Source organism: Protopterus annectens, chromosome 7.part0 (genome assembly GCF_019279795.1).
Source record: "Protopterus annectens isolate FY-2018-M chromosome 7.part0, PAN1.0, whole genome shotgun sequence".
Classification (NCBI taxonomy): Eukaryota; Metazoa; Chordata; order Ceratodontiformes; family Protopteridae; genus Protopterus; species Protopterus annectens.
Genome location: NC_056739.1, coordinates 1,091,271,870 through 1,091,292,959, shown reverse-complemented (window position 1 = coordinate 1,091,292,959; position 21,090 = coordinate 1,091,271,870).

The following is a 21,090-nucleotide window of genomic DNA, read 5'->3' as shown; positions in this document are numbered from 1 at the left end:
GATTTATTTAAGAAATGAATAGAAAGATAATAGGAAAGTCACTCAACAAAGGGTGCTATACTTAACTCAGCTAGTAATGCAGTTGATTGTAGATACGCAGCAGAAGCCAAACAACTCAAATATTGAGCAGGAATAAATTCAAAGATATGTGACTAACACTTATAAATACACAGAAATCCGAAATCCACTCAACCTTTCTCTTTACCTAGAGGAAAACAGTTTTTGTACTTACTTTCCTCACTTGCTTCGAGAAAAACAGCTCTTATACTCACTTTCCTCACTTGTCTAGAGGAAAGTAGTTTTTTATTCAGGCATGTCCAAGGGTCAGCTACCAGTGTTCTCTCTTGTCTATCTGATGAATCTGGGCATCTTGAGGCAATGTAGCAATTGCCTCATGTACACAGACAACCCTCTCCTCCTACCACCCAACACCACAACCTGTGAGAGATGCACTTATCTAGCCAAACTGGAGTTAAAGCTCTCTCCAATCAACACTGAACATGACAGTCAAGAGGAGAAGGTAAACACTTGCACCACACCACACTCATCACATAGTCCCACTAAACCTACACCACCAAAATCCACAAACAGAAACACAAAAACATTCACAGAGGCTCTCAATAACAATCTGCTCAAGCAACAGAGACCTCCAAAGCAGAAATGCAAGCAACCTCTACCCCCCAACACAACCCAAATGACACATAGCCCACAGACTCAGTATGCCAATAAACCACAGCCCATAAGGCAAACCAATGTACCCAACACACTAGTCATAGGTGACTCTATAGTCAGGCACACCAATGTCCCACTCACCAGGCTAAACAAGGAGAAGGTTACTGTCAGCTGCCTGCTGGGTGCCAGGATCTGACACATAACCCACACATTCAGGTCACTCCACAACAAGTACAAATATGATTCTGTCATTGTCCATGTTGGTGTGAATGACCTGAGATGTACCTCCTTGGACTACATGAAAAGAGACATGGAAGAGGTCTCCGATCTTGTAGCCCAGGCAGGTATGACCCTAGCCCTGGGTAGCACCCTGCCATCGCCCAGAATGATACCGCAGTACGAGGAAAAAATGCTTGACTTCAACAATTGGCTAAGCTTCTGGTGTCATTCTAAGGGGATCCAGTATCTGCCTGCCTGGGACAACATGGTCGACACATCACTATGCTTTGCCAGAGATGGCCTGCACCTGTTGCACCTGGGATTCAGAATACTGGCTAAGGCTCTTGCCGTCCCTATAGTGCCTTTTTTAGGCAAGGTTCAAATGACAAATTCAACACTGTAACAGGACCAGGCAAGCAAAAACTGAGGGTAATGCTACTCAATGCTAGAAGTCGAAATCTCAAAATGCACTCACTCGAGGCACTCCTTAAAACTAAGAACATCGATATCTGTGCAGTGACTGAGACCTGGTTCAAGGCTCTAGAGAGCACCCCTGCATTACCAGGCTATAACTCATACCACACTTTTCGGCCATCTAACCTGGACCAGAACACCAAAGGCGGAGGTGTGTCCATATTCATTAAGGATATCCACACCTCCAGGCTAGTTGCGCAGCATAATGCATCCAAGGTTTTCCAAGTGCAACTAACTCTGGGCAAAACTGCAATCCAAATTGTAGCTTGCTACAGATCCTCCACCATGCCCCAGGATTCCCACTCCTCTTTTCTTGATATACTGGAAAATATTAGGGTTCAGCCAAACACCCTAATAATGGGTGATTTCAACTACCCCACCATTAACTGAGAAAACGTCTCATGTACCAATTTCTTCACTCAACGCTTTCTGGAATTCATAAATTCCAATGCCCTGGATCAACTTATCCATACCCCCACCAGGAGCAACAGTATCCTAGACCTAGTCGTTACCAACATGAGTGACCGGCATTCCACACCTGAAATCAACTCCTCGTTGGTCAGATCCAGCCATAGGCTAATCACCCTAGATATCCACACCCCCCCCCCCCACCCACCATTAAGGAAACCACGGTAAAAAAATTCTGCAAAGCCAACTTCATGCTTCTTAAGATAGAAGTGGCGAACTTCATGACACCCATGCAGATGGGCAATACAGTTACGACTGCTGAATCCTACACAAATACACTCTATAAGCACTTAAATAAGTGCATGGATCGTGCTATCCCAAACAGAACCAAGATGCTATCCTCCAAAAAAGGAAGCCAATCTGGTGGTCCCCTGCCATAAACAAACTCTACAACAAAAGGAAGAAACTGTTGCAAAAGAGAGTAAAATCCCATGAGTGGAGGAGCTCCCTGGTCAGCCTCAGTAAGAAGCTGAGATCCCTTATAAGATCCTCCAAAGCTAACTATGAAAACAACATCGCCACTGATTCTAAGGGCAACCAAAAAGTAATTCTATAGCTATGTCAAGAATCTCAATAGTAACACCCAGACCTGCTCTGAGTTACAGCACAATGGCACGAAAATTACAGAATCAACTGATATTGCCAACATCCTGGCAGATAGGTTCAGTCCTAACGTTACCCCCCTCTCACCCCCTAAAGGGCCTATATCTATACAGGAAGAATGACGAGTCCCTGTAATCACATCTATGCAGGTAAAAGCTGCACTCTCTAAAACCAAAAACACAGCATCTATGGGACCGGACAACATCCCAGGCTGCATTTTACATGAACTTCAGAACGAACTGGCTCCCCACCTAAGCACCATGTTCAATCATAGTCTCACATCAAACTTTGTTCCCACTGAATGGTGCACAGCAACAGTTATCCCACTCCACAAAGGGGGAGCCACCACTGATACTGGGGACTATCGCCCTATTAGCCTGATGAGCCTGGTCTGCAAGGCCATGGAATGTATCATCATGGAACTCATAAACAAAGACATTGGTAACCTCCAAACTCTGGACCCCATCCATTTCGGGTTTGTGAAAGGCAGATCATGCCTTCTGAACCTGACTGACTTCTTTGAGGCAGTCACCAAAGCTGTAGACAAGGGTAAGGTGATTCACACAGCCTTTCTTGACCTCACCAAGGCTTTCAACACCATCCCCCATTCTAGAATTATAGCTAAACTTACTAACTAGGTATAAATAGCTATGTCACAAGATGGGTTGCCAACTGGCTCCTTGACAGAACCCACACTGTAAAAGTTGTAGACTCCAAATCTGACTTCGAATCAGTGACAAGTGGAGTACCACAGGGTTCAGTCCTGGGACCGCTCCTGTTTGGTATCTACTTCTCTGAAGTACAGGCTAAAACAGAAGGCCTCTGGCTAATAAAGTTCGCAGATGACCGCAGACTAGAAGCAATAGTCGAGTCCCCAAATGATGTGGACATCCTATAGAAGGGCCTCACTGAGACAGATGCCTGGTGTCAAAGGCATGGCCTCAAGCTCAATGCCAAAAAGTGCATTGTCATCCCCTTTGGTAAAAACTTTGTACCCATGAACTACCACATAAACGGCAGTCTACTTAATGCTGAATGTGTGATAAGAAACCTTGGGACCCAGGTGGACTGTAGTCTCTTCTTTGATAATCACATCGCCACAGTAGTCAGGAAATCCTTCTATGTGGCACACCTCATCACAAAAGGGTTCTCATCCAGGAAAAAAGAGGTCATTGTTCACTTCTCTCATTAGACCCATTATAGGTAGAGAGTCCCTTTTGGAATGAAGCATTCATAAAACATCTGCGACAAAAGGAAAGTTCACAGAAGTACCTTACAAAGAGGATTACTGGCCTCAAACAGATGCCCTACACTGACTGTCTCAAAAAACTCCAGCTTTACTCTGTAGCATATCGCCTACTCTGAGGATATCTCTGCCTGCCATATAAAGCTATGTTAAACCCAGAGCTGTTGGACATGCTACACCTTAAGAAATCCCAATCCCTCCGAACTACATGCTCTAGGGACCTAAACCTTGTCACCACAATAAACAGGACATGCTTGAGGGATAGATTACTGTCCCAGAGACTTCCTATACTCTGGAACAAGCTACCCATATATGTCAAGTAAAGTTCCTCTTTAGCACTCTTCAAGAAAAATCTTGACGAGTGGATGGGAAATAGGAAATACACCCCAGGGATCACTTCTGTGGCTCTGCTCGACAGGGCATAGGATATTAACTTTTGTGGGTGGCGTAAGCCAGGGAACCTTGTTGGCTAGGCTTACTTAGGCCCTTGGGTACCTACCTATGAACCTATGAGTCTGTAATATGAAATAATAAAATTGCCCTCCCTGTTAATGGAACTTGTCTGCCCTTTGTTCCTTGTTATACCAGACTCTGCCTTTCCTGTTAGCTGAATTTGCCCACCCTATGTTCCTAGTTGTACCAGACCCTCCCTTCCCTATAAGCAGAACTTACCTGCCTTATATACATAGTTATACCAGACCCTGCCTTCTCTATTATTGGAACTTGCCCTTGCTTTGTATCCAGTTGTACAAGACCCTGCCTTCTCTATTAGCAGAACTTCCCTGCCTTGTTTTCAAAGTTGCACCAGACCTTGCCTTCACTACTTATGGAACTTGCCTGCAATATGTTCCTAGATGTACCAGACTACCTGCTCAATATTCCTAGTTGTACCAGACCCTGCCTTCCCTTTTATCAGAGCTTCCCTGCCCAGTGTTCCTAGTTGTACCAGACTCTGCCTTCCATATTAGCAAAACTTGCCTGCCCAGTGTTCCTAGTTGTACCAAGCCCGGCCTTCCTTTTATTGGAATTTGCCTGCCCTATGTTCCTAGTTGTACCAGACTCTGCCTTCCATATTAGCAGAACCTACTTGCCCTGTGCTCCTAGCTGTACCAGACTCTACCTTCCCTTTTATTGGAACTTGCCTGCCCTGTGTTCCAAGTTGTGCCAGACTCTGCCTTCCATATTAGCAGAACCTACTTGCCCCGTGCTTCTAGCTGTACCAGACTCTACCTTCCCTTTTATTGGAACTTGCCTGCCCTGTGTTCCTAGTTGTACCAGACTCTGCCTTCTCTATTAGCAGAACTTGCCTTCTCTGTGCTCCTAGTTGTACCAGACTGCCTTCCCTTCCCAGGCTGAGTGTAAAAAAGGTCCATGAAGGTTAGTGCTCTACATCAGAAAACAAGTAAAATAAGTCCTCCACTGGTCTTACATTTCCTAGCTTTCTGAACACCTTATTGTCTCATTCCCTTTTATGTCCAAACTTTCTTATCCTATTTCTACCTTCCACTTTACTTAAATCATTGTATCTTTTTCATGTCTTCCCCTTCACCACTCCTATAAATGCTTCATTTCTAACAAAGTATTCAGTTCTAACATAAACTGCCTTCCCTATTAGTAGAACTTGCCTGCCTATGTTACTAGTTGCATCAGAATTTGCCTTCACTATTGCTTAATCCTGCCTACCCTATGTACAAGCATAAACTAAAGGTCTGTGGCTGACAAAGTTTGCTGATCACTAAAAACTGGGAGCGGTCATAGAATATCAAAATGACATCAATATCCTACAAGAGGGTCTTACACAAACAAATGATTGGTGCCAAAATCTTGGCCTTAAACTCAATGCAAAGAAATGTATTATCATCCCTTTCAATAAGTGTGATGTTTCTGCCAACTACCATATCCATAGCAACACCCTAAGTACTTACACAGTGGTGAGAGACCTGGGCACACAGCTTGACAGCAATCTTACCTTTGATCACCATGTTTCCACAGTGGTAAGAAGGGCATTCTATATTGCTCATCTTATAAGTAAGGGCATTGCCACCAGAAAAAAAGAAGTTATAACCTCCCTGTACTCTTCCCTCATCAGGCCAATAATTAAGTACAATGCCCCTTTTAGTATGTACCTTTCCAAGCACCTGCAGCAATTGGAGAGACGACAAAGATTCCTCACAAGGAAAATTCAAGGTCTTCAGCATCTGTCATATGTGGATCATCTGAAATCACTGCCACTTTATTCTGTTTCATACAGACTATTCTGAGACAATCTATGCTTTGCATATAAGGCAATCTCTAATGCTGCTTTATTGGAAATGCTTCATATCTGCAAGTCAAATGGCACACGGGTTACTTGCTTTAAAGACCTTAACCTGGCATGTGACATTAATAGAACCTGCTGGAAGGACAGATTGGTTTCCCAGAGGTGGCCACACCTTTGGAACAGACTCCCAATTCATGTCAAACAGAGCACCTCATTGGCCATCTTCAAACCCAGTCTGGACGATTGAATGGGTAACTGTAAATTCATCCCTGGGGTTCCATCTGTGTCCATCTTGGACAAGGGCAATAGGTGCTGATCATGGAAATAAGGGTAGAACTTGGCTAGGGTTGTAAGGGCCTTAGGTCTAGGGCTAGTAACTTTCCATGATCCTATGATACTACCAGATCTTGCTTTCCCTATTACTGGAACTTGCCTGCCCTATGTTTCTAGTCATACTAGACCCTGCCTTCCCTATTAGCAGAACCTGCCTGCCATATTCTCTTAGTTATACTAGACCTTGCTTTCCTTATTAGCACAACTTGCCTTCCTTATATTCCTAGTTGCGCCAGACCCTGCCTTCCCTAGCATCTATATTACATAATCAAACTTTTAAAAGTTCGAAAATATAATAAAAAAAAATAAACCAAAGAAAAAACCTATCTGATCAGTTTAAGCAGGGGGAGCAAGCCCCCATGCACCCCCACACACCCCACACTTTTTAAATATACCAACTCCGAGATCACACTACAGTGCAGAAAAGGGAAATCTTCCCATTCCGCAATGTATGGAGATCTCCGTTGAAACTTTCAAACTTTTAAAAGTTCGATCATATGGTGTTGACCATATGACGTCCGGACTTTTAAGAGTTCAACAACGTGATATAGACCCCCTTCCCCTATTAGCACAACATCCTTGCCCTATTTTCCAAGTTATACGGCAGCTTGCCTTCCTTATTAGCTGAATTTTCCTGCCCAATGTTCCTAGTAGTACCAGACATTGCCTTCCCTATTAGCAGAACTTGCCTGCTTATATGCTCTTTGCTATACCAGACTCTCCCTTCCCTATAAGCAGAACTTGCCTGCCCTATGTACCTAGTTATACCAGACCCTGCCTTCTCTATTAGTGGAAATTGCCTGTGCTTTGTATCCAGTTATACAAGACCCTGTCTTCCCTATTATCAGAACTTCCCTGCCTTATTTTCAAAGTTGTACCAGACCTTGCCTTTCCTATTAGTGGAACTTGCCTGTCCTATGTTCATAGTTGTATCAGACTTTATCTTCCCTATTAGCGGAACTTGCTTTCCCATATGTTCCTGCCCTATAACAAGCAATTTTAACCCTCCCTTCCCTTCCTCCACCACCCTCATATTCTAGCCATTCACCCTCATTGAAGCAACTACTTCTACTGTAATTCCCCATTTAGCTATATTCCTCCCCTGCCTACTTAGCTCAGCCTGGCTGCCTCCTATAAAAAATAGCATCTATATTAGAACATTGAAGTTTCAAAACTTTGAGTGTTCTAATATTGACCCCTATTCAGTGAAAGCTGAAAATATTGAAGCAACAGAAAACTGATTTTTTTCCTAGGGAAAGAATATGGTTGTCCGTTTCTGTTGCTTCAGTATTTTCAGCACTGTGGTGGAAAGTTACGGGTCGGGTTCAGGTAAGTGTGCAATTGAGTGCAGGTTAGGTTAGTTAGGGTTAGGGTGTGGGTTAGGTATGTGTGTGATTGTGTGGACATGAGGGTTAGGGCAGGTTAGGTGAGTTAGGGTTAGGGCGCGGGTTAGGTATGTGTGCAACTGTGTGGACGTGAGGGCTAGGGTGGGTTAGGTGAGTTAGGGTTAGGAAGTGGGTCAAGTAAGTGTGCGACTGTGTGGATGTGAGGGTTAGGGCGGGGTAGGTGAGTTAGGGTTAGGGCACGGGTGAGGTGAGTGTGCGATAGTGATGGACCTTAGGGTTAGGGCTTTGGTTAAGGTAATTGGATAGTTAGTGGTGTGTGTATAGTTTACTGTAGGGTTAGGTGGAAGATCTTAGGTGTATTTGTGTGGATTGCTGTTTGTTTGGTGTGCTTGTGTTGTGTGTATGTGTTTTGGAACAGCAAAATTTTTCCCTAGGAAAAAATTTGCTGTTCTGTATGTTTGATGTTTTCAGCTTTCACTGAATAGGGGTCAATATTAGAACATTCAAAGTTTAGAAACTTTGATGTTCTAATATAGACCCTAAAAAATATTCTGTTTCCTGAAACATTAATTTGACCCATAAATGTTCCTATGTACTACTTTTTCTCACGTACTGTATAATTTTGTATATGGTCTGAGGAAGCGTATCAGGAGATACGCGAAAGCGCTTACCACAGTTTCCAATAAATCTTTATATTTTATTTTTTCAACGTGGAGAGTCTGAACTTTGTATTTCACATCATTTACTTTGCTGCTTAACTTGAGACTCCTTAGCTGCTGTGATTCGTTTGTTTGTACTTTACTGTATAATTTTTCTTACCTAATAGCTCCTGAGTTTAACATTTGACCCAACTTATTTTGTGATTTTAACAGCCCCTTAATGTCTGTGACGTGTACTGACGTTATGTTCCAAGCAATATCTATCATATCCCTGCTTGCCTGTTCTTAACATCTATCTATCTTCCTGTCTTTAACACCTTTCCTCTCCAAATGTCTATCCCAACTACTCTGTATTTCCTTAACCACTTTGATCCTAGGTCTTAAACCCACATAAGTAGTCAAATAAAGCATAAGTAAAGTAAACATCCCTCAAATATCTTTTCTTTTCACATACAATGTAATCATCCCACTTTACCTGTCCTGTATCTTCCTAACTTGGACTTAAAGTACCCTAATTTTTTTCCTAATCTCTCAGATGGTGCACAATACTCTTATGACAAAATTCTTCAGCCCTCCCCGTAATACTGATGAATCCATGCTCATACTCCCCTCTCATCCATCACATATGGGAGCACTACTGGTTGTCATTTCACTTTTCATCACAACACAGATAATCTCAGCAGGGATATTACTGATGATGTGCTGTCAAAGAAGTTTGTTTTGTTGTAGTACATTATGGAGAGCAGGAAACAAGTGTTTTTTTAATTATTTTTGTTATACACCCTTTCCATTTTCTCCATGTTTGTGTGATCTCTGAGTTGAATATAAAAAGATAAGGGTATACGGGTGCACCCTTCCACATCAGGGGTGTAGGGGGATTGTCCCTGCAAGAAAATATAGTTTTGTGATATATAAAACTGTTGTGTTTGATTGGTTGAATTTGTGATGGAACATTGTTGTGTGACATTTTAGTAGCAAGTAACTACATATTGACTAATTGAAATGTGATTAATCACAGTAAGCCCAGAATAACTAAACTTATTTTGGTGGAACTGCAACACAGATTCACACTCAGACTGCTTAAAAAATAGATAGTATTCCTTGAAGCTGATTCCTCACCTGTGCCAACAGAAGCAAGTGCCCACAAATGGGATAAAACTGCAAAATCTATCTCCCTCCTTCCCCTCTGTGTCTTCAAATGGTTCCTCACTTGCTATGCTAACACCTACCCTCCCTATCCTAATACAAGTGCTACAATTCACTTGATTAACTGGGACCATTACCATGAAACCTATTTTACATGCAAAGCATATACTTCCCTAAGAGAACAAAACATTACACTATAACATGACCCACCATTGTGAATTCAGTCTCCTGGGAAATTGTATCAAATAGCTTTTGGTAACAGGTAAAACAATTTCTGCATTACCTCTTGCCCCCCCCCCCAACACACGCACTTAATTAAATTTAATAGTAGAATTCATCCAGGGGTCAGTAGATGATCTGCCCTTTAAAATACAGAAAGATTGGTCTAAAACTAGCTGGATCTTTCGGTTCTCCCTTCCCAATTAGAACTATTACAGTGACTTCTGTAACCCATGATGGTAGCATGCCTATTCTTATACTATTGTTACACATTTCCACCTTTGCATCCAGCACCTCCAATCCAACATTATTAAAAATATAATTTGGAAACTCATAAGATCCTCCCAGCTTATGGCCCCTCATGTGTTTATTGCCCCATAACACCCCTCTTGTTCTACACTCACATTTATTTCCTTTCTCTTTGATACACATAAATGTTATCTTCCCACTTACACTCCCCCTATAGAAATTCCCTTTCTTTATACAGGTCTCCTATAGAACTTAGTAAAAACTTGTTTTATCTCTTCAGATTCAAAGTCAATATCCGCTACAGCCGTTTTTTAAAAAAAAAGAAATTTGCCTCCCCCCCGGGACATCATTTAACCACATTGGCATCCAGTGCCTCATATCCATGCCAGGTCTGCAAGCTTATCCTCTATCCCCCCTAGACTTACTCTGGTATTTCCAGGGCTGGTCATGAATCCTAAGGGCATCCTGGTGACTTGGCCATCTTTATATCTGTCCTGTAGAGGGTTTTTTATATGCCAAACCCACTTTCTCCATGCCTCCCACACTTGTTCATATTTGAAGGTAACTCTCCTCTTTGGACCATGCCACCACTAAGGGAGCATCATCAATGACTGTCATCCCACCTGGGATAAGCATGTCCATCATCCCTGCTATTCTGTTAGTCACCTGTTAATTAAACCAAGTTCAATTGGGCCATAGTCTCGGCTTTATCCCTCCATGCCACTGGAGTGGTGCACCACAGCCATTTCAATGAGTTCTATTCTTAGTTTGTTCTTTTGATAATTCAACCTCAGTACTAATAGACTTATGTCTACACCTTTCTTAGCTCACAACTTTGCTCTCTTCCTAACTCCAGTTCCATTTTGTTGTCTTTCAGCTCTGCCAACATTCCTTGCAGCTTTCTTATCTCTTCCATCATTTAACCCTCCCTCCCTTCCTCCACCACTCTTTTGCTTTGTCTCTTCCACCATTTAACCTTCTTCCCCTGCTCTTCCTCCCCCACCCTTTGCATCTTCATCATTTCATTTCTACTCTCCACAGTATCTCCCTGTCCACTTTCTCATGGATTGACTTGTACCCTAATTCTATTCTTCCAGGTGACTTTAATCCTTTTCCACAAATACTGTGTCCATTACTCCTCTAACATTGCATTCAACTTGTATACTTCTTCCACATTCCCTCAGCCACCTCACGCTGCCATCCACTTTCCATTTCCATGTTTCCTAGCTCCTTTAGTTTGATTCATGTTATCCTCAACTTCATATTATCTTCTGCAATGTACGGTGTGACAGTTTCATGTCTTGGCATAATAACAGTGCATCTAGGCTACTCATTTTTCTCTCTCACTTCCTGAACCCTCTTTTCCCCATATCATCCTTTATATGTCCACTAGAACCAATGTTTCAGTTTCTTCTTGTGCTCTCCCACCTTTCTGTGTCAAACACTACTGCTTTCTACAACTTACAAAAACATGCATGTAGTGCTATAATTACCCTGTCAGCTCTCTTGTCCAATCCAACTTCCCCTCCAACACTCCCAAAAATTCTAAATGCCAAACCTTGAGACCATATGACAAAATACCTCTATCATTTTCTTTTACTGCTCTTCAGTACCATCCACCTACCTTCTCTGTACATGTTGTACCTTTACCTCCCATTCTTAGCTTTTGTATAACAGAGCAACAACCCATCCTTTTACCAACCTTTGTATGATCTGATACTCCTAGTTAATATCCATGATTAACCCCCTATTCCCCTCATCTGCATTTTTTTATCTTGGAGTGTAAATATCTGTTGTGTCTCTTTCTCATTAATGACTGCAGGACCCTATCCTTCCTTCTGGGATAGTTTGTACTTGTCACATTCAGTGCAAAAAGTCTGTTTTCACTCCCCCTCCCACCCTTTTTTATCTCCGTATATCTACACTTCCTGGCCTCCTGATCCACTGTCAGTTCCTTGCAGCCAGATCTAAGTGGTCCTAAATACTAAATACACTTGTTATAGGGGACTCTATTGTCCGGCACACTGACATCCCGCTCACCAGACTGAACAAGGAGAAGGTCACTGTAAGCTGCCTGTCGGGTGCCAGGATCTTCAAGCACTCAGGTCACTCCAAAGCAAGTACAAGTATGACTCCGTCATTGTCCATGCTGGTGTGAATAACCTGAGACGTACCTCCCTGGACTACATGAAAAGAGACATAGAGGAGCTCTCTGACTATGTAGCCCAGGCTGGTATGACCCTGACCTTGAGTAGCATCTTGCCCTCACCAAGAATGATGCCACAGTATAAAGACAAAATGATCAGTTTCAACAATTGGCTAAAGTATTGGTGTCATTCAAAGGGAATCCAGTGTCTGTCAGCCTGGGATGACATGCTCGACAAGCCACGTTGCTTTGCTAGGGACGGCTTGCACCTGTCAACCTTAGGCTTTCGTATACTGGCCAAGGCTCTTGCCACCCCCATAGTGCCTTTTTTAGGCAAGGCTCAAAGGACAAACCCACCTCCATAGACAACCCAAGGATAAAAAAACTAAAGGTAATGCTACTCAATGCCAGAAGTCTAAACCTCAAGATGCACGCACTCGAGGCTCTCCTCAGTATGGAGAAAATCGATGCCTGTGCAGTAACAGAAACCTGCTTCAAGGCTCCTGAGAGCACCCCAGCATTACCAGGTTATAATTCATACCATGCGTTTTGGCCCCAAAACTTGGACCGAAGCACAAAAGGAGGGGGAGTATCTATATTCATCAAAAATACCTACACCTCCAGTTAGTGGCACTGGAAACCATCTATGTGCAACTAACAGCGGGCAAAACTGCCTTTCAGTTTGTAGCCTGCTACAGAACACTCTCCCTATTACAGGAACCCCACTTGGCATTCCTGAGAACACTGGAGAATATGAAGGTCTCTCCAAACACTATGTTATTGAGTGACTTCAACTACCCAAGCATTGACTGGGAAAACTACTCAAGCCCAAACACCCTTGCACAATGGTTCCTTGAATTTATAAACTCTAACGCAATGGAACAACTGGTCACCACTCCCACAAGAGGGAATAACATATTGGACCTGGTCATCACCAACATGGGGACTCTATGTTCCACACCAGAGGTAAACTCCTCAGTGGTAAGATCAGACCACAAACAAATTTCCCTGGACATCCATATCCTGTCCCCACCCCCAGCCAAGGAAATCACTGTAAAGAGTTTCTCAAAAGCCAACTTTGCACTTCTCAAGACTGAGGTGGAATCCCTGAAAGCCCCTGGGCCAGAGGATAATACAGCCCAATCCGCAGAATCCTTTACAAATGCATTCTATGAGCACCTGCAGGAATGCATGTATCGTGCTATCCCAAATAAAACCAAGACTCACTCCTCCAAAAACAGGAGACCGGTCTGGTGGACCCCGGCCATAAATAAGCTATACAACAGAAGGAGGAAGCTACTACATGACAGAGCAAAATCCCAAAAAGGGAAGGCATCTCTGATCAGTATTAGCAAGAATCATAAAATCATCAAAGACCAGCTGAAAGAAAAATTGCCCTAGACACTAAAGATAATCACAAGGCCTTCTTTAGTTATGTCAGGAACATGTAGGAAACTCCCAGATATGCTCTGAATTGTTGCATAACGGTACAAAATATACCGAACCTACAGACATAGCCAACATCCTGGCAGACAGATTCAGAAACTTCTCCCCATTCCCCAAAGGAGCAAATGCCTATCCCAACTGAATGTAACCTCCCTGACATCACAGATGCACAGGTGAAAGCTGCCCTCTCCAAAGCAAAAAACACAGCATCTTTGGGACCGGACGATGTCCCAGGCTGTGTCTCTCCAAGAAGAACTGAACCCTCACATTAAGTCACTGTTCAAACTTAGCCTTACTACAGGATATGTACCCAAAGAATGGCGTACAGCTACAGTGGTCCCACTCCACAAAGGTAGTGCGGACCCGGAAACTATCGTCCCATAAGCCTGACTAGTCTGGTCTGTAAAGCTATGGAGTGTATTATCATGGAACTCATAAACAAAGACATTGGGAGCATCCAGACACTGGACCCTACCCAATTCGGCTTTGTTAAGGGCAGATCTTGCCTCTTAAACCTAGCTGATTTCTTTGAAACAGTTACCAAAGCCATAGATGAGGGCAAGGTAGTTCACACAGCCTACCTGGACCTCATCATAAATATATCAACCCCTATATCACAAGATGCTCAGAGATAGAATCCACATGGTCAGAATAAACCAGTTATAAGTGCAGTTCTGGGACCTCTCTTGTTCAGTATATACTTCTCTGAGGTTCAGGCTAACATGGGACAAAGTTCACAGATGACTGCAAACTGTCAAGCTAAATGCTCCACAAATTACCACATAGGTGGTAATCCATTGAGATAATAATCTCTCCTTTGATAATCACGTTACCAAAGTGGTTAGAAAGACCTTCTATATAGCCCACCTTATCACGAAATCTAGATCAAGAGAGGTCATTGCGCCCTCTACTCATCAATCATCAGGCCCATAATTGAATACAATGCCTTTTGGGATGTACCTTACCCGACACCTGCAGCAACTGGAGAGACCCCAAAAGTACCTCACCAAGAGGATCATGGGCTACAAACAGATGTCCTATGCAGCTCGACTAAAGAAACTCCAGCTCTACTCAGTTGCTTACCGCCTACTCAGAGGCGATCTATGCCAAAGCCATGTCAAACCCAGAATTAATGGACATGCTCCACCTCAAAAAAGTCCCTTAGAGCTACGCTCCAGTGACCTAAACCTCAGCACAAAAATAAATAGGACATGCTGGAGGGACAGATTCATTTCCCAGAGGCTCCCTCACTCTGGAATAGAACCCCAATTCATGTTAGACATAAAATCTGGACACGTGGATGGAAAATGTAATTTCACCCTGGGATCTCTTCTGTGTCCCTGCTAGACAGAGGTACAGTAAACTAATCTTAAACAGAGGCACAGTAGGCTAATCTAATAGGGAGCCAAATACACTCTGGCTAGGCTTATAAAGTATCTACCTATGAACCTATGAACCTATGAACCTTGGGTACTCCCAATAAGGACAGTGATATTCCTACCCCTTCCCAACAGCAGTATTGTCTGGCTACTATAGAACATTCAGCTTAATTTGTTACCAACAACAATTCCAGGAGTCTCCCTTCCCAATACCTCCCTCACCAGAAGTAACTTCTTACTGTCCATTCTTACGACACGCTAACTGTCCTCACTAAACAGATCTTATTACATACCTCTCTAGTATTTACTTTTACTTTATTCCAGCTGTCCTAATCTGTCATGCAATGCATTTTGATCACCTGCCTTCATCTCGGTAGTCACCTCATTAGTGGACCATATAACAAATTTGTTAACAAACTTTAAACAACAGATTGCCCCTTATATTTTTTTTAAATGCCCTCTGCTAATGTGCAAAATACGTATTAAATAACAAGTGCAACATCCATTACAGACATCTGAAATCTCACATATTATATACTTATTGAAACTTTCTTGTGGAAGCAATCCCATTTCATGTAAATTCATTGTTTCGTAAAGATACTTTGTTAGATAGACTGCACTCACCTTAGCATGAATTTCCTATCTAACTTTTATTACTATTTTAACTCACCGTAGAGATAATCTTCACTCTAGATATCACACATAAATATAGTGCAATACTTCTTCATATGACGTAAATGCTTTTTTTATATGTTAGTTGACTAGCCATTAACCCCTCCCCCTTCTGTGCTCCTCTAATTTTAGTTTATTGTAACAACTATACATTGCATCTCCCCATGCATCAAAAATAATATTCTATGGCAGTATGTTGTTGTTGTTGTTATGTCTTTCGGCTTTTCCTGGTTAGGGGTTGCCACAGCGGAACTCCGGTCCGCTAATGATTGGTAGTTGATTTTTATGTGCTGAGTTACCAGCCCTGACGCACAACCTTCAACGAAGGTACACCCATTCACGCATGTCTCCACGCAGAAGACGCTCTAGCTGAGAATCGAACCGGACAGCAGTGCAGTGCATGCAGTAATTAAATATTTACCTATTATACATAAACATATTCTTGGAAATATAACTGTTATTTCTGGATCATATATAACATTAATAAGTATAAAATAAAAACATCTACTTGACAACTGCTTCATTTCAGTTTTCTCATGAGCTCACTTACATTATATGGTGGTGATCTTAATGTGTGGTCACCCCTTAATCTTTGTATGGCAGCCACACTACTCATCTTGTGTCACTGTGGTCACTGAGGTACATGCTAAAATCCACCTGCACTGATCACTAGCATAAGAGTTGTGTAAATATGTAAGCAATTTAAACTAATCTGCAAATACAAATAATACAACAGCTATTAACAGAAGAGTTAAAGGAGGAAAACAAAATGACCACTGGTGCTTATATGTTTTTGTTTCTTTTGGAATGTGGGAGTTAAAAGATGATAAGACCCTGAAGCTGTTGTAGAACAGCAAACAGTTCAGTGATTGAAGACAGTCTTGAGTTTATAAGATAACACTGTATATATTTGTTGTAGCATTCATTGTATTATTCTTTCTATGTTACAGGTTGGAGCTTTTGATGACTCCAGTTGACCTTGTAGTACAAAAGCCTAGATTATCCTTATCAATAGTAAGGGTACAATTCAAGCTCAGGTTTTGTAGCAAATTTGGAGGATATCCCATTTGCTGTGGGTGGCTTTGATGACCTTACAGGCACTTCTGTTGAACGGTTTGATGAGAAGACAACGATGTTGTGAGGTCCATCATAAATGCACTGCTGACAGTGCCTACAACCACTTTCAGTACTGCATGCTATGATCTAGAGACCAGCTAATAGTATGGAGTCCATGACATGAGCTCTGCTGACAGTGCTCTGAGCTGCTATGTCATCCTAGGCTTGACAGATGTTTAAAGGTATGCAGTACCATGGGCCAACAATGATGACTATTAACTTAAAAGGAAAACATCTTCCACTAGCATACTGACTGTCTAGGCAGTTACCTTTACTGTTGTGCTTAGGACAATGTAGTAAAGAACCAAGGGGAGTATGACTACAGATTCTCATATTTTTAATTAAAATTACATAAGATTTCATGCTACTGCTGAATATAAGATGCAGACTTTATAGTTCTATACAGTATTATTTCTTTTAAATAATTTAAGTACTTTATTAATATTATGTTTTAAGCTATCACTCTTAAATAAAGCATCTGGTCTATCAGGTGGGGATTGTACTTTCCTGCATTTATGTCTGTTATTTTTTTCTGACCATGAAGTAAACTGGTTGCTTTATTTCTTTGATTACGCAATTATTTTCTTTTCACCTGTTCTTATTTGGATCAAAGCTGTTTCTTACAGTTTGATTCTAGTTCCGCCTAGTTAAGCAGGTTATCAACACTAATGTTAAATATAAACATTCTCATACTCAACATTGAGCAAATATCAACAAACAATTAAATGACACTGTAACTAAACATGAATGGGAAAATATTGTAGTGGACAGCATTGCTGTCTCAAGAAGTTTGGTTCTTCAGTTTGGTTCCCAAATGAGATGCTTTCTGTGGTGAGCCAGGACATGCTTTAAGTGAAATGGCAATCCTCTAGATTACCCATAGGTGTGTGTGTGTGTGTGTGTGTTTGTGTGGGGGTGGGGGGGTGGGTGTGGTATGTGAATGTGTGTGCATCCTGCAACAGAATAGTGTCACTTCTAGGATTAGATTGTACACGTGTTGCTCACTGAGTGCTGGGATAGGATTCAACTCTGCTCTGACCCTGAAATAGATAATGTAGACATCACAAACTGTAACTAAGCATGATCATGCACATAAGCTGGTGACATTATATATGTCTTAATATTATTATTGTCAGAACAGGTTGCATATGTACTCTGGCACTGCAAGATCAGAAATGTTAAGCCTGTCAAGAAATGGGAGAACCAGATAATTCAGAAATCCTTATTATGCTTAAAGAGACACTGTTAAGGCACTGTATAGTCAGATGATTCAGTAAGATATATAATCATCACTTCCTGAAATCAGTTCTAGTTGGACACAGAAGTCCTAATCAAGAATAGTAGTGCATCATTGTAGTAACAGAATCAAGCATTACAACCCTGATGTGGTTTTGGTGTATTCTACTTCAACATGACTAAACGAGCAAGCAACTTAATCCCTTTTTATTTAGGATTCACCATCTAAACATAACTAAATGTGCAATAGCTGGTCAAAAGCTTGAAAAAGAGCACAGAAAATGAATAAAAATTATTTGCTGGGTGATGTTTCTCAAAAAGCAGCAACATTAAAGAAATACACAGAAAATATGCAGGGTATTTGTAAGTGTTATGGATTTTCTGCATTCTTACCAATACATTATCATCACTAGAACAGCTCCATTAAAAAAATGTGCCCTATGCACTTATTAATAAACTGTGTGTTAAAATAACAGAATAATTTTCCTCATGAGACATTTTTATCGCTAACAAATTAAGATGTACAAGAAGCATATGTCTGTTTCGATTACTATTAAGCTTCTAATAAGACTACATCACAACGGTCATAACTAAGTGGAACAAGCCATTCATTGTATATCTCACTCACCCCCCCCCCCATCACTGCATTACCCTAAACAATAAGGCGGCTATCAGAAACATTGAAAACTGAAGCACAATTACTGTTATAAATGGAGAAGAAAATGAATGCATCCACTCTAGTGAAACTCTCAGCAATATATTACACTGGCTAATTTGTTCCTTTCTGACCTTCTTATAAACCTGGAGTAAATGAATGCACAGCATTCTTCCAAGAAAAAGACCTATAGGAAATCGGAAGTAGTACCGTTAATGTGGTCTTAGTGATGTGGGAAACCTTAATGACTTTAGCTGTCTTTTAAATCCAGGAAATACAATAAAAATGAAATTGACTCTCTTAACAGCTGGCCTTCCAGTCCAACAAAATCAGATTACATATAATTTGCTGGAGACATTGAATAGTTACAGAAGTCTTACAGGACTTTATAGAATGGCAGGAATTACTCATGGTCGCTGAGTATTTAGTGCTAATCATCAGACATGATTCTGTGGTAATTCTATTAAAACATATTATTTAACGTCTTAAAACCATTACTGAAATGTTTTAAAAATTGCATGGCATTTTGTCAAGTTGCTTTGTTCTTCAGAGAGAACATTACAATAGCAAACACACAGTTCATTAAATGTGTGGAAAAATGTTAATTTCTGGATGTTGGAAACACAGAACTTACACATTCTGAATCAATTACTCGATCCCTGCAAACACGCCCTAAAATAATTGTGCAGTACGATTTAGTAATGCAAAATGTGGTATTACAGCTGCCAACTACATAAAATTTTGTTCTGTATTCTTGAATTCCTATGTAGTGTGAGTGCTACAATTATGTTCCAAATATAGGAAAAGACAACTTTGCTAAGCAATGTTGTAATGAAACAAGGGTATATTATAAAGTTTTGTTAAACTCCTACCACCAGTGCTGTTAAGTTTTTTCTTATAATAGAGCATAATATCAGCCAGTGCTGGTCGCCAAATAAAAGCAGCGAGAAGGTAGAATAGTTTTAAAAAGTGTAACAGACTTGTTACATACAAAATAATGGTAGAGTGAAGTGCATAACAGCTTTTAAAGTATCAGAGGGATACTTGGCTTCTAGCTATGGACTGTTTGATTAAGCTAGGGGTCTATGGCTTTCAACTCTGTAAAATACCTTCACCTGCAATTGACAGTATATTTAATACATAAAGCAGATGTGTAGCTAGCTATTCTGATGAGTGGTGCTGTCTTCCAATCTGACACCCCCTCAGCTCTAGTTGAATAGCTTAAAGGAAAAATCCACCTAAGAACTCAAAAAACATGATTTTTGTCAATGTATCTTTGTTTTCTGTGCTATTTTAATGCATCAAAATCACTCCAAGTGCTTCTTTCACAATGGTGTTTCCCTCAGAATGGTGGATGATGGGGATTGCATTGGTAATGTGATCTTGTTTTCTTGCTTGCATTCCTTCTTCCCAGAATACATTTCAAGTCCTCTTTATATGAGTCATGCTAGACATAAGGAAGTGGTATTGTTTTTTCATACCATTAAGATAGAATGGCAGGACTATGAAGCACTGTCATCTAACACACCTTCTGTAACAGAGCTACTTTTATGTTTCCCTGACTGAGCCTCATTTATGTGTCTGTTGGAGAGTGTTCTCTTCTATAAATAGCTGTTCACTACTTCCAGCAAAAGAAAGTAGGTAAATAGGTGGGTTTTGTAAAGGGATTATTTTGCAGTTCTAAAAGAATTGACTGACCTTCCCTCACACGCTTATGCTGAGGTGTGAAAACTGTCACTGCAGCAAATGATTCTTGCTGTACATTTACAGGTAACAAGCAGTAGGACTCCAAACTAAGTCTGTCTGCTACTTCCCAATGTCTTCAGTGGGAAGATTCTTTTTCTCTCTTATGAATGATACAGAATTAAAATGTGCTTTACTAGTGTCTTAATTAGTTCTGTCATGTTTACACCCCCATTTTTCTGTTTTATATTTATTTATACTTTAGTAACCAGGAAAGTGAACTGGTCCCCGGAACCTTTTCAGCCATGACTTGGGTTACATTGGCAAAGATAATAACAAGTAATAAATGCACTTAACAATACAAAGAAAAACAAATACTGACATAAAGACATTGACAAAGATTGCATGTGCAACACATAGCCTGGGATACAGGGCTTTATCAGACCCCACTCTGATGGACCTCGTGCATATCCACAAAACAAATAGCACAATAATTACTCATTTTAAAGACTTAAACCTTGCCTGTGATACAAATAGGACATGCTGGAGAGACAGGTATGTGTTCTAGAGACTACTCCATCTATGGAACAGGCTCCCCATCCATGTGAAGCAGATTTCCTCCCTAACCCAATTTGAGTGCAACTTGGAGAGTTGGATGGGGAACAAGAAATTCATCCCTGGTTTGGCACCTATGTCTCTAATTTATACAGGCAACCTCTAAATGGTTTTTATACCAGCCCCCTGCTTGTAAATGTTTCATCTCCCAAATCCCTGCTTACACTTACCAAGGGGGTATCAGAGCTTGACAGAGATTTGGGATGCATGGCTAGGCCTAAAAAGATCCTTGTGGTCATTAGCCTAGT